We start from the raw sequence: 11,140 nt of genomic DNA, 5'->3' as shown, positions 1-11,140 counted from the left end.
CAATGATCCATTGATGGACACTCAGATTGCCTCCATATCTTGACCATTTTAAATAAAGCTGCAATGAACATACGGATGCACATGTCCCTTCGAAGTACTGTTTTGGGTTTCTTCGAATAAATACCAAGAAGTGAGACTATTGGATCTTTCTTTGTCTACTGTTATAGCCCTTGTTTTAAAGTCTGTTTTGTCTTGTATAAGAATTGCTACCCCAGCTTTTTTGTTTTTTTGTTTCCATTTCTATGAAACAACTTTTTTCATTCCTTTACTTTCAGTCTGTGTGTCTTTGCATCTAAAGTGAGTCTCTTGTAGGCAACATATGTAAGGATCTTGTTTTCTTATCCATTCAGCCACCTTATCATTTGGTTGAAGCACCTAATCCATTTACATTCAAAGTAATTGTCGATAGATATGTAGTTATTTCCATTTTACTATCCATATTTTTTAACTTTTTTTTCTTCTTTTTAAAGAAGTTTCTGCAACATTTCCTGTAATACTGGCTTGATGGTGATGAACTCCTTTAGCTTTTTCTTGTTGGAAAGCTCTTCATCTCTCTTTCAATTCTAAATGATAACTTTTGGGTAAAGTAATCTTGGTTGTAAGCCCTTGCTTTTCATCACTTTGAACATTTCCTGCCACTTCCTTCGTTCCTGCAAAGTTTCTGTAGATAAGTCAGCTGACAGTCTTATGGGAGCTCCCTTGTAGGTAACTAATTGCTTTTCTCTTGCTGCCTTTAAGATTCTCTTTTTGTATTTAACCTTTGGCATTTTAATTGTGATGTGTCTTGGTGTGGGCCTCTTTGGGATCATCTTGTTTGGGACTCTGCACTTTCCATTCTTGCACATTTATTTCCTTCACCAGATTAGGAAAATTTTCCATCATTATTTGTTCAGATAGGTTTTCAATTCTTTGCTCTCTCTTTTCTCCTTCTGGTATGCCTATGATGCAAATGTTGGTGCACTTGATATTGTCTCAAAGTACCCTTAAATTATACTCATTTTTTTTTCATTTTGTTGTTGCTGCTGTTCTGATTGGGTGTTTTCTGCTACCTTATCCTCTAAGTCACTTATTGAGTCATCTGCTTCGTCTTTTGATTCCTTCTAAAGTATTCTTCATTTTGGTTATTGTATTTTTCATTTCTGACTTTTTAAAAATGTTTTCTATCTCCATTTTTATGTTTTCTATTTCTTTGCTTAATTTCACACTGAGTCCATCTACTCTTCCCCTAAGGTCATCGAGCATTCTTGTAACCAGTGTTTTGAACTCTGCATCTGATGATTTCTTGTCTCCATTTTGTTGAGTTCTTTTTCTGGAGCTTTGTTCTGTTCTTTCATTTAGGAGATATTTCTTTGTCTCTCCATTTTGGCTGCCTTCCTGTGTTTGTTTCTATGTATGAGGTAATGCTACTACGTCTCCCAGTCTTAGTAGAGTGGCCTTATGTAGTAGATGTCCTGGGGGGCCAGTGGCACAATCTTCTTGGTCACCCAAGCCAAGTGCTCCAGTTGTGTTCCTTGTATAAATTGTGTGTACCCTCCTGTTGTAGTTGAGCCTTGTTTGCTGTTTGCACATCAGTGGGAAGAATTGACCCTTGGACTGATTGGTTGTTAGGACTAGCCAGTGACTACAGTCAAGGAGTTGTTGTGCAGGGGCTGACCCTATGGGGCAGCATTCACTCTAGCATAGCTCTGGTTCATTCCTAGTCTGTCCATTGGTGTGTCATCTTTGGCTGTGGCCTCAGGTGGTACTCCAGGTCAGATAGAAGCTGACCACCAGGTGTACTAGCCCAAGGGCCTCTTAGGAGGGGCCCCATACAGGCCAAGTTCAGCTGCAGCCTATACCCTGCCCAGAGTCACCTGGCATGAGCCATCAAGCAATCCACAGATGGCCATTACCCATGCAGGGCTTGGATATGCCTCAAGAGGTCAAGCCATGAACTGAGGCTGGCTGCCACTAGGGCCAAGCTTGGGCCTGCTCGGCAATAGGTATGTCACTCACCGGGGCAAGATGCTGCTCAATTGGGTTTTGTGAACCTTTGAGAGATTTTAGGAAGTCCACAGCATAAGCCAAGGCAACACATTTTCCTGGAAAAGCCACTGGAAGTGGCTTGGGTGGGTCCACAAGGATCTTGGGGAATCACCAGGGAAGGGCAAGCAGTGTTAGCTAGGTTGATAGAGACTCAGATATGATGGCCACGTGCATCTGCAAGGTAAGTCAGGGGAGGACTCAATAAAGGAACAATGGCCTTTGCCAGGACTTCTGTCTGGGAGAAAGCTGCCCCTCCAGTCCTCACTCTAAAGCCAGACAATTCAGTTTCTCCCCATATGTCCTTGGCATCTTTTGAGCTACTGTCCTAGTTTTGGAGCTCAGAGTAAGTTCATTGGTGGATAAGTCCATGCACTGGTTTTTTTTAAAAGGAACACTTGGAACTTCCACAGCCCTCTGTCTCACTCAGCCACAATCTCAACTGATTTTCACATCCAGATTTTATAAGGACTTCTCTGCCAGACATAAGAACCCTGGTCTGGGGAGTCTGGCATGGGACTGGGACCCCTTTTATCTCCAAAGGTACCTCCACAGCCAAGATACCCCTCTCAATTTTTAACCACCACATGTTGTGTGGGATCAGCCCATTTTGCATCTCTATCCCTCCTGCCAGTCTTGAGGTAGCATCTTCCGTATGTCCTTAATTATAGGATTTCTGTTCAGCTAGCCTTCAAGTTATTTTCAATAATAGTTGTTCTGTAGTTTAGTTGTAATTTTGATGTGGTTGTGAGAGGAGGCAAGCACAGTGTCTACCTACTCTGCTATCTTGACCAGAATCTCCTGATAACTCTTACACTGTTAAATTTTTATGGATCTCTCCACACTGGACTATATTTGTGAAGTCGGAAGTCATGTCCTAAATATGTTTATCACTCTCTTTTTTGCTAATCCTTGAACAAGGATAAACATATAATATTATTAAGACAATTGATGTTAACTTGTCCATATAGAGATTAACCCCAAGGACTTAACCTCATTAATGCTGCATTACCAGCTCAGCTAACCAGGACCACAAAGATAATACAGGCCAGGCAAAATTATAACCCGTGAAAATGCCATATCTTCAGCATATACTTCAGACCCTAGCACTGTGTTTGTGGACCAACCAGAGAGAGAGATGAGAGCAGAATTCCCAGTGCCTCCAATACCATTCTTATAGAAGTAAATTCCTCTTGGTTTCTCCAATGTACAGTACTTTCCAGGGTACACACAGCTTACACCAAATACCATGACCATGAAGAAAGATACCTCTTATTTTGAAAGGAGGGTCCAGTGACAGGAGCTAAAATCTAAAGGGAATGACCAGCACAGAGTTCTAAGCTAATAATCAGAGCATAATATCAGCAACTATTTTTAAGCTAATAAGATTTATTTTTAATGTGTGGCTCTACGGATGTTCCTGATAATGAAGATTGGTATAAATTTATAACTGAAACTCCATCAAACTTCTTTCTCCCTGGATCCCATCTCAGAGGTCAATATTTTGCTCATCTTTCAAGATCCCATCTCAGTCCTCATCTTTTCCTTGCACTGGGCAAACCTATTCTAATTTTGTCCTTCTTTTTTGTACTCTTTGTGGACTTATAGGATATACAATGAGAATCTCTGAAGGAAGTCTATCTTATACTTTTATACTCTTTTCTTTGCAGAGAGTTAGTCATGCAGTAGAAGCTCAATTGATACATGACTTATAAAGGTAAGCGTATGGAGAAGAGACTCATAGGATAATAAAGTTAGAGTCTAATAAATCTGTACGTCTAAGAGCTTTAAAGCCTATAAACTCAGCTTTTTATTTAAAATCCAACAGGAATCCTCAAAACTTAAATGGTAATTTGGTCATTAAACACTACTTTATAAAATAACTAAATTTTGTCTCAGAACACAAAAAATATGTCAGGTGTTTAAATATGCTTAAACGAAGCTGAGTTCAAGAAAGTAGGTACCAATAACATCCACCCAAAGGCAGCTTTTCTTTTCAACCAACCAGCTCCATACTGTGGTTTCACAAAGGTACAACCAAAGTGAGCTTACATTGTTGTAACATCAGAATTTGTGCCAGATTCCTAAGTCTCTGAAATACTAAGTCCAAGAAGTTTCCACATGCTTTCTGTCAGTCACTAGCTAAAGGTTATTCATATCTTACCTCTAATCCTTGTCCGAGTTCTGAGTTAATTGTTATTATACTCCTTTACAGATAAGAAATTAGAAGCTCAACAGAATTAAGTTTCTTTCTAAAAGTGACAGCTATTATGATTTCAATTGTGATAGGGCTCTTCATGAGTATAGAAAGCTAAAATTATTTTTCTCCAAACAATTTATTGCATGGATGGATATTTTAAAGTGGGACGTCTATAGATAAGAATGTTCTTCAATGATGAATAAGCTATATTCTTGGTTGTAGTTCTAGCACTTTTATAACTCTGAATATATGACAAATGGCTGTCCACCAGGTGTCAGGGTGGGGTTGTATAAAAACCAGAGTTCTTTACGGAGTTTTATCTGTGAACCTAGACCATAATACATCTGTGTATAGAGTACTAGAAAAAAATTGTTGTTACAGTAGTGAGCTGAATGTGGCAATATGTTGTAGAATGGAAACTACTCAGAAGCAGTCAATTATATTGAAAAGAGTACTGGATTTAGAGTTAAGACACTTGGATTCTAGTAATTTTTCAAATACTAATATGACTCTCAATTATTAAAATACTAATTTTACTATTAACTATTAACTATTCAAGTACATATTAACTATTCCAATACTAATACTAATTCTAGTAACTACTCAAATCTTCATGTTGCCCTGCTAAGCCTGTTCCACTCTGTAGATTTAATTTTCCTCGTTATTAAAATAAGATAATTTGAACCGGATAAGCTTTAATGTCTTTCCAGCTCTAACTTTCTTGACTTTATCGACATGCCTCCTTTCAACCCCTGCTCCACATACCACCAGCACTAACACTACCATCATTAAAGCAACCACCACCATCTCAACCCAGTGCTGATTTACTTTACAAAGCATTATTACATCTATAATTGCTATTAACCATCATCAAAGGCATATATTGTAAAGATAACATCTCAGTTTTACAAATCAGGAACCTGAGGCTCAAAGAAGTGATTTAATTTACCTGAAGACATAAGGTTAGCAAGTAACAGAGTGAGGAGGGTATAACCTAGGCCTCAAGATGACTGCTCTTTTTCTAATACAACTCTACAAAGCTTCACTCTCTTATTTTTCCCCCCATATTTTCACCCTTCATCATTAAGTCATTAATACTACTAAATGAACACATTTATCAAATTTGCTTCTCCTATGTTCTTTGATGATAGTGCTGGTATGTGGGCTTGTCATTTTGGGATTAGGGAAAATGAAATAGGTAAATTGCTGGTGGTGGCCCCTCCCACTCCCTAGAGGAAAACTGTGACAGGCCATTTGGGAACCTAGCTTGCTTTGTCTTATCTTACCTTTACCTTGTTCTTTGAACTACAAAAATCTTATGTGAATTACCCAAACCAGTTTGATCACCATGAACATGGTGTCCTTCATTCAATCACTCACAACCATAGCCAAAGAAGAACAACTGAAATTTGGAACTATGCTATTTCCTGAATTGATTAAAATCAATTCTAAATAACTTACAAAAATTTGGATATATTCTACAAGTCTACAAATTTTTTCCTATAAATTAAAAGTGAAAAATATTTTTAACCTTAAAATGAGTTAAAGTAATTATACTATTCACAAACTAATATCTCCAAGTTTGAATTGAACTTACATACATGCATCTTTATTAGATTTTTAATCATTTAAAAAAGAAGACTAATTAGATACCATTTTTGCAGTTGGGGCAGCATTTTGAGAGTGAGAAGAATAACATTCTTTAGGCAAAAACAGGGCCATATCTTGACTTAGTTATCAGCTGTCTAGCTTGAAACAACCCACTTCATATCTCTGGGCTTCAGTTTTGTCATTTATAAAATTAGGATCACAGTGCCTGCAGCATAGATTGTTGTGAATGTTAAATGGAAAATGTACATGAACATACCTACTTTCATGCCTAGTACACAGTAGACATTAAATAAATGTTAGTTCACTCTCCCTTTACTTTTACAAAGAGTAATATTCATGGGCCTTTGGTTGAATTTGTACTTTTCTAGGTTTAGAAAATAGTTGTGAGGAATGGCCAGTAAGACTAAACAATATTTCTTAAAGTAGAAGGGTTGAAAAGATGTGTTGCTTGAAAAAAAAATCTTTATTGTGGTAAATATATTTGTAATTCAAAATTATTCTCCCCATAGTACAAACTGGTGAAAGAATATATCTACAAAATTATTTTTGGCTGTTGAGCACACAAAACTTTAAAAATGTTAATGTAATGGGGTAGGCTTTTCTAGGAGTCCAAGGTCTGTTTCTAGGGAGGCAAGTTCACAATAATCTTGTAGTGAGGTTTTTTTTTTTTATATTTTTCAAAGGAAATTATGGTTTTAAAAGATTGAGAAATACTGACTGAAGGACACTGTCATAATAGAAATCAGAATTCACAATTTTTTCCCTTGTTTGTTGTTTGTGTTTTATCATTTTTTGAAAAGGGAAATTACTTGCAAAACACTTGCCTGTGGTCTAAAAATTGAATCTCTCATAATAACATTATTCTGAAAAAAAAATATACAATGGCCCTTTGAGATATAGACTATATTTTCAGGTCTCCTGTAGTCAAATTTCCCTACTATAGCCCAATTATTTACCATTTCATGATATATAACTCTTATCAGTTACATAGGAGCCTAGAGTCAAATCATTGTATTGATAGGAAAGAAATTAAAGACCATTTAGTCCAAGCCTTCCCCCTATTATAGGTTAGAATATTGAGAGCCAAAGAAATAAAGCAACTTGCTTAAGGTTACAAAGTGAGTCATTGACAGCACTTGAGCTTGACTCTCTGTGTATTGATTAATCTGCTTCATCACTCTCTCTGTGATGCATGTGAATCAAACTAGATTAAAACTTCCCTGCAAAATTCCTGACTTGGATTTTGACCAAATGATTTTAAATAAAGCATAAACTACCTGCCAGTCATTGCCTTGATTGTTAGAACACTTAAAAAGGGTGGTTTCACAACAGACAGCTCTGTCCTCTTTGCTAAACTGTGACAGAGGCTTATATACTTCCCTGCCTCTTAGGATACCAATTGACTTACTTCAGACACAACTGGTCATGAAGAACCACTCAAAACTACCCAGAAGTATGGTTACTCATTCGATATCTTATGTTCCACCACTGTTAGGATTTGAGCAGAGTATACAACTTGAACTCCATAACTTTCTCAGTTAAGCCCCCAAATGAACTGCTTTTGACCAAAGAAGGACCTGTCTTCAACAGGAAACATTGCAAAAACAATTACCCTGAATGCAAGACCTAATTATTTGTATAACTCAGGCCATGTCTTGCCTTAGTATACCAGCATATCACTTATTTTCAGCAGCAAATAATTTTACTGTGTCACAATTGCTAAGAGATAAACTCTTCAATTAATAGAAATGATCATAACCCTCCAGATCCATTTGACCAATAAAAATAAAAATATCCCCACTTGCAGGATCCTTGGGACTGAGAATACTCCTCACAAAAACCACAATAAAAGAAATAACTCTGAACAGACTCTGAAATCATTTTACCAGAGCTTACCATCTGGGATATTTTCTCCTTCCCTGACCTAAAATTCAACATAGTTATTAATGCATTTACAGTATTCTCTGGAAGATATGGGCTGCTGTATGGGAAAGAGAACATGATTTAGAAGACACAGATTCTACTTCCAGCTCTACCATTAACTAGCTGAGTGATCTATCCTAAATGTCGTCACTGGCTCTCAGTTTTTCCATCTGCATTGTGAGGGATTTGGATCTCTAAGAGCTCTTTCAGCTCCAAAATATATGATCTGACATTCTTTTCTTTTCTCTTGATAGAACTTACTATCTATTACTGTAACTATGAAAGCTAAACATACAAAGGGAGGAGTTTATACATAAAACATTTTCTTCATTATGCAACTAGAAAGACAATATAGAGCAAAAATTCAAATCCTCTTTTTCTGGCTGAATATGTCAAGTTGTCTCATTGAGTATCACTGAATACACTGTTTTCTTACCATTTTGTGCCATCCTCCCTGGTTGATGAAGAAACAAAGAGCCCTCAGCAAAGTGTGAGATGCATCACAGACTCCATGCTCCTGTGTCATGGTGGGGACTGATAGCATTAACCCTAACTTTGTAATCTAGTCAGACTCAATGGATATCACCATTGCTTCTGCTGTAAGAAGTCTGAAATGAGAAACCAGAGACCATTTTCAATTTTGACACTGGTCTCACATCTGCCACTGTCCTAGATCTTCATGCCCCCACAAATCGTCCCACATAAACCACCAATTCCCAGATACTAGGCTGTAACTTACCCTGGAGCCTTGATGGATTAGCACTCTTGTTTCTTTTCAGGGACCTGGGGGTGAAAAAGCTTAATCTGAGTGGTATGGATCCTGCTGATAACTGACAAATTTGTTGTTGAAAGAGGAAGTTGAGTGCATTTGGTGTCTCACCACAGAAACGTTATTTGCACAGACCGAAGGTAAGTCCCTTGAGCAGATGACGCTACTCAAGGTTTATTTTATTTTTAATTCATTGGTGCAGCTTCAAATAGCATGGAGCCAAAAGCTATGCAAAATCAATGACTATATATTAGCCTTCCTCACAGTTGCTCACCTTATTTCCTTCCAACACATCCCACATGCCTATCTGTTTTACTGAATTCCAGCATTCTCCATGGCAAGATGAAATTTTGAGGCAAAACCTTAAGTAGTTTACCCAAGAACAAGAAAGCTGGAATTCTTTCTAGCCTGAGGGGCAAAGGGTAAAAAATCCTCAAGAATACAAGTCAGAACTAACAATAGTAGGACTATCTTTGATTAAGCTATTCCCTCCTTCTGGAATGCATTTTCCTCAAACTCTCATCTCAAGGCTCATAATTTAATGTATAGTTTAGTTATTTCTGTATATTTCTTATCCCCTTAGTATACCGAAAACTGCTTGAGGGCAAAGATCATGTCTGACTCATCTCTGCATTTTCAATCAGTCCAGCACAAAGTCCTTTTATAAATGTTTGTTGAATGCATAAGTGAGGGAAAGAATAAAAAATTAATGTTCAAATAATGCATGAATAAACTTTGTTTATTACAGAATCTCCCTACAGATTACTAAGATTTTGGTTTTTATGCATAATGTCTATGGGGATTTTTACGTATACAAATTAAGAAAGACCATACTCTTAGGGACTATAGTGTCAGCCAAGTCTGAGAGTAGTTCTGAGAAACAAGTCTTGCAAAGTAGCAGAAACCTCTGTGGGCATGTAAGGGAACCATATTCAGACATTATGGTCTATAGCTGCAAAGAGCTTTCTGGGTAATAGCCATAGCAAAGGAGAAAAATAAAGTACTGTGGGTTAGGTGAAACAGTAGCATTTGAATTTATGGATAAGACTGAAAAAAGAAGGAAATGACAATATTTTATAGTAAGGAAACCTGGATTTACAACAAGCTCTGTTTCTAAAACCAGAACTAGATGGGGCCATGTCCAACACTCAAAAATGTCTATTAAAATTTCAAGGACATCAGGAAAAGAATACTTTCAGTATTAGAAACTAAGAGCTTGAACTGATTTATGAAAAGGCCATGGCTTGTGTGGACTGGCAAAAGGATAGGTTACCCATCCTAGCTTAGGTATATCAAATAAAATATGCTTGAACTTGCAATCACCTTCTTAATTCTGATTTCATATATTTATCTAGCTCCAAACTGTTGTTAATCTAGTATTCTGATTTGGCAACCCTACTGAAAGGAAAATATGCTGACAGGCCGACATACATTTTAGTCAATTTGACAGTTCTGTTCCTTACAATAAATTATTGGCTTTCTAGTACAAATCCATCCCTTATACGTTTGGGCAGCATGACTCGGTTTTCCTAGGATATGATCTTACTCTGGACAAAGAAAGTTCCAAACCTGTTGAGTTTTAAAGCCAAACTCTGGGACAGAAAGAGAAAAGGAAACTTTTCCTGACAATTAACTATTGTCACTGCTTCCCACCTTCATTTCACAGACGACATGTTAACATTGCTAAAAGGAAAGCTTGCCAGCTTACTTCATTTCTCTTTTGCATGCAAGTACCTCTGCTTTCATTGGCTCTAAAAAGGGAAGCAAAAGTAGCTTAGAAGTGAGTGACCCAATTTATGCAAAGACAATTTCAACTCAGGTAAAATTTTTGAGCGTTAATTAAAAGGAGAAAAGCTGTGAACAAACCAAAAAAGTTAATAACTTAATTATCATCTCCAATTGACTTTTAGGAGAGAATCTACTAAATATTGAGCATGACTGATGACCTAGGAATCATTATCACCTCAAACCAAGTAATAAATATTCAGTCATAAGATAGTACAAAAAATAGTACAGCTGTTCCATTTTGCCCACAGTTCTGAACTCTTATTTTCTCTCTATGTTTAGAGACTAGTTTACTTTAACTGGTGCATCATATCTTCCATAAGCTGGGGAAAGTTTGAGTCGGTGCTTCAAAGGCTTTTAGGTCTTCTCTAACAGTAACAGCAGATTAAGTGTGATAGCTGTTGCTGAGGTTATTATTAATGAATAATACTGTGTTTTATTCACTATACTGTGTTTTCTAGAAGAACCCAAGAGTACTACCTGATCTTATAAGGTGTTAGGAAGAACTAGACTTTTCCTAAGCAATTGATTTGATTTGATTCTTATGGATACCAATAATGGTGTCATATATATCTTTTCATTTGGTCTACTGAAAAAATGGGAACTTATTTATAGTCTCTTGGTAGCAACTTTGGACATCTTTTTATGGTGTGCTTTTTCTGATTATTGTCTTTCATGGCTCTATTCTTATGTTCTTGCCTATTTTTTCTTTATTATTTTCTACCTCGTTATTCATTTATATTATCTTGTTATAGTATGCATTCTTTCGAACCATCTTCAACCCTTTCTGAAACAATAGTGGAACAAAAAAGGGAAAAAAAGGAAAGAGT

The 11,140-nt window shown here is 36.8% G+C and overlaps 1 protein-coding gene across 1 annotated transcript in view; it reads right to left on the bottom strand.

Moving 5' to 3' along the window:
• The window catches only part of LOC102881392 (putative P2Y purinoceptor 10), a 20,834-nt gene extending 12,232 nt beyond the window's left edge, over positions 1-8,602 (bottom strand). The window contains exon 1 of the mRNA XM_006916149.1: positions 8,496-8,602. The gene's annotated coding sequence lies outside the window, so the exon portion shown is untranslated. The remainder of the gene's footprint in view (positions 1-8,495) is intronic.
• Between the last annotated feature and the right edge of the window lie 2,538 nt (positions 8,603-11,140).

This window comes from Pteropus alecto, unplaced genomic scaffold (assembly GCF_000325575.1).
Source record: "Pteropus alecto unplaced genomic scaffold, ASM32557v1 scaffold126, whole genome shotgun sequence".
Lineage (NCBI taxonomy): Eukaryota > Metazoa > Chordata > Mammalia > Chiroptera > Pteropodidae > Pteropus > Pteropus alecto.
Note: the sequence above shows the minus strand (reverse complement) of the source record. Positions and strands in the feature narration are given on the sequence as shown.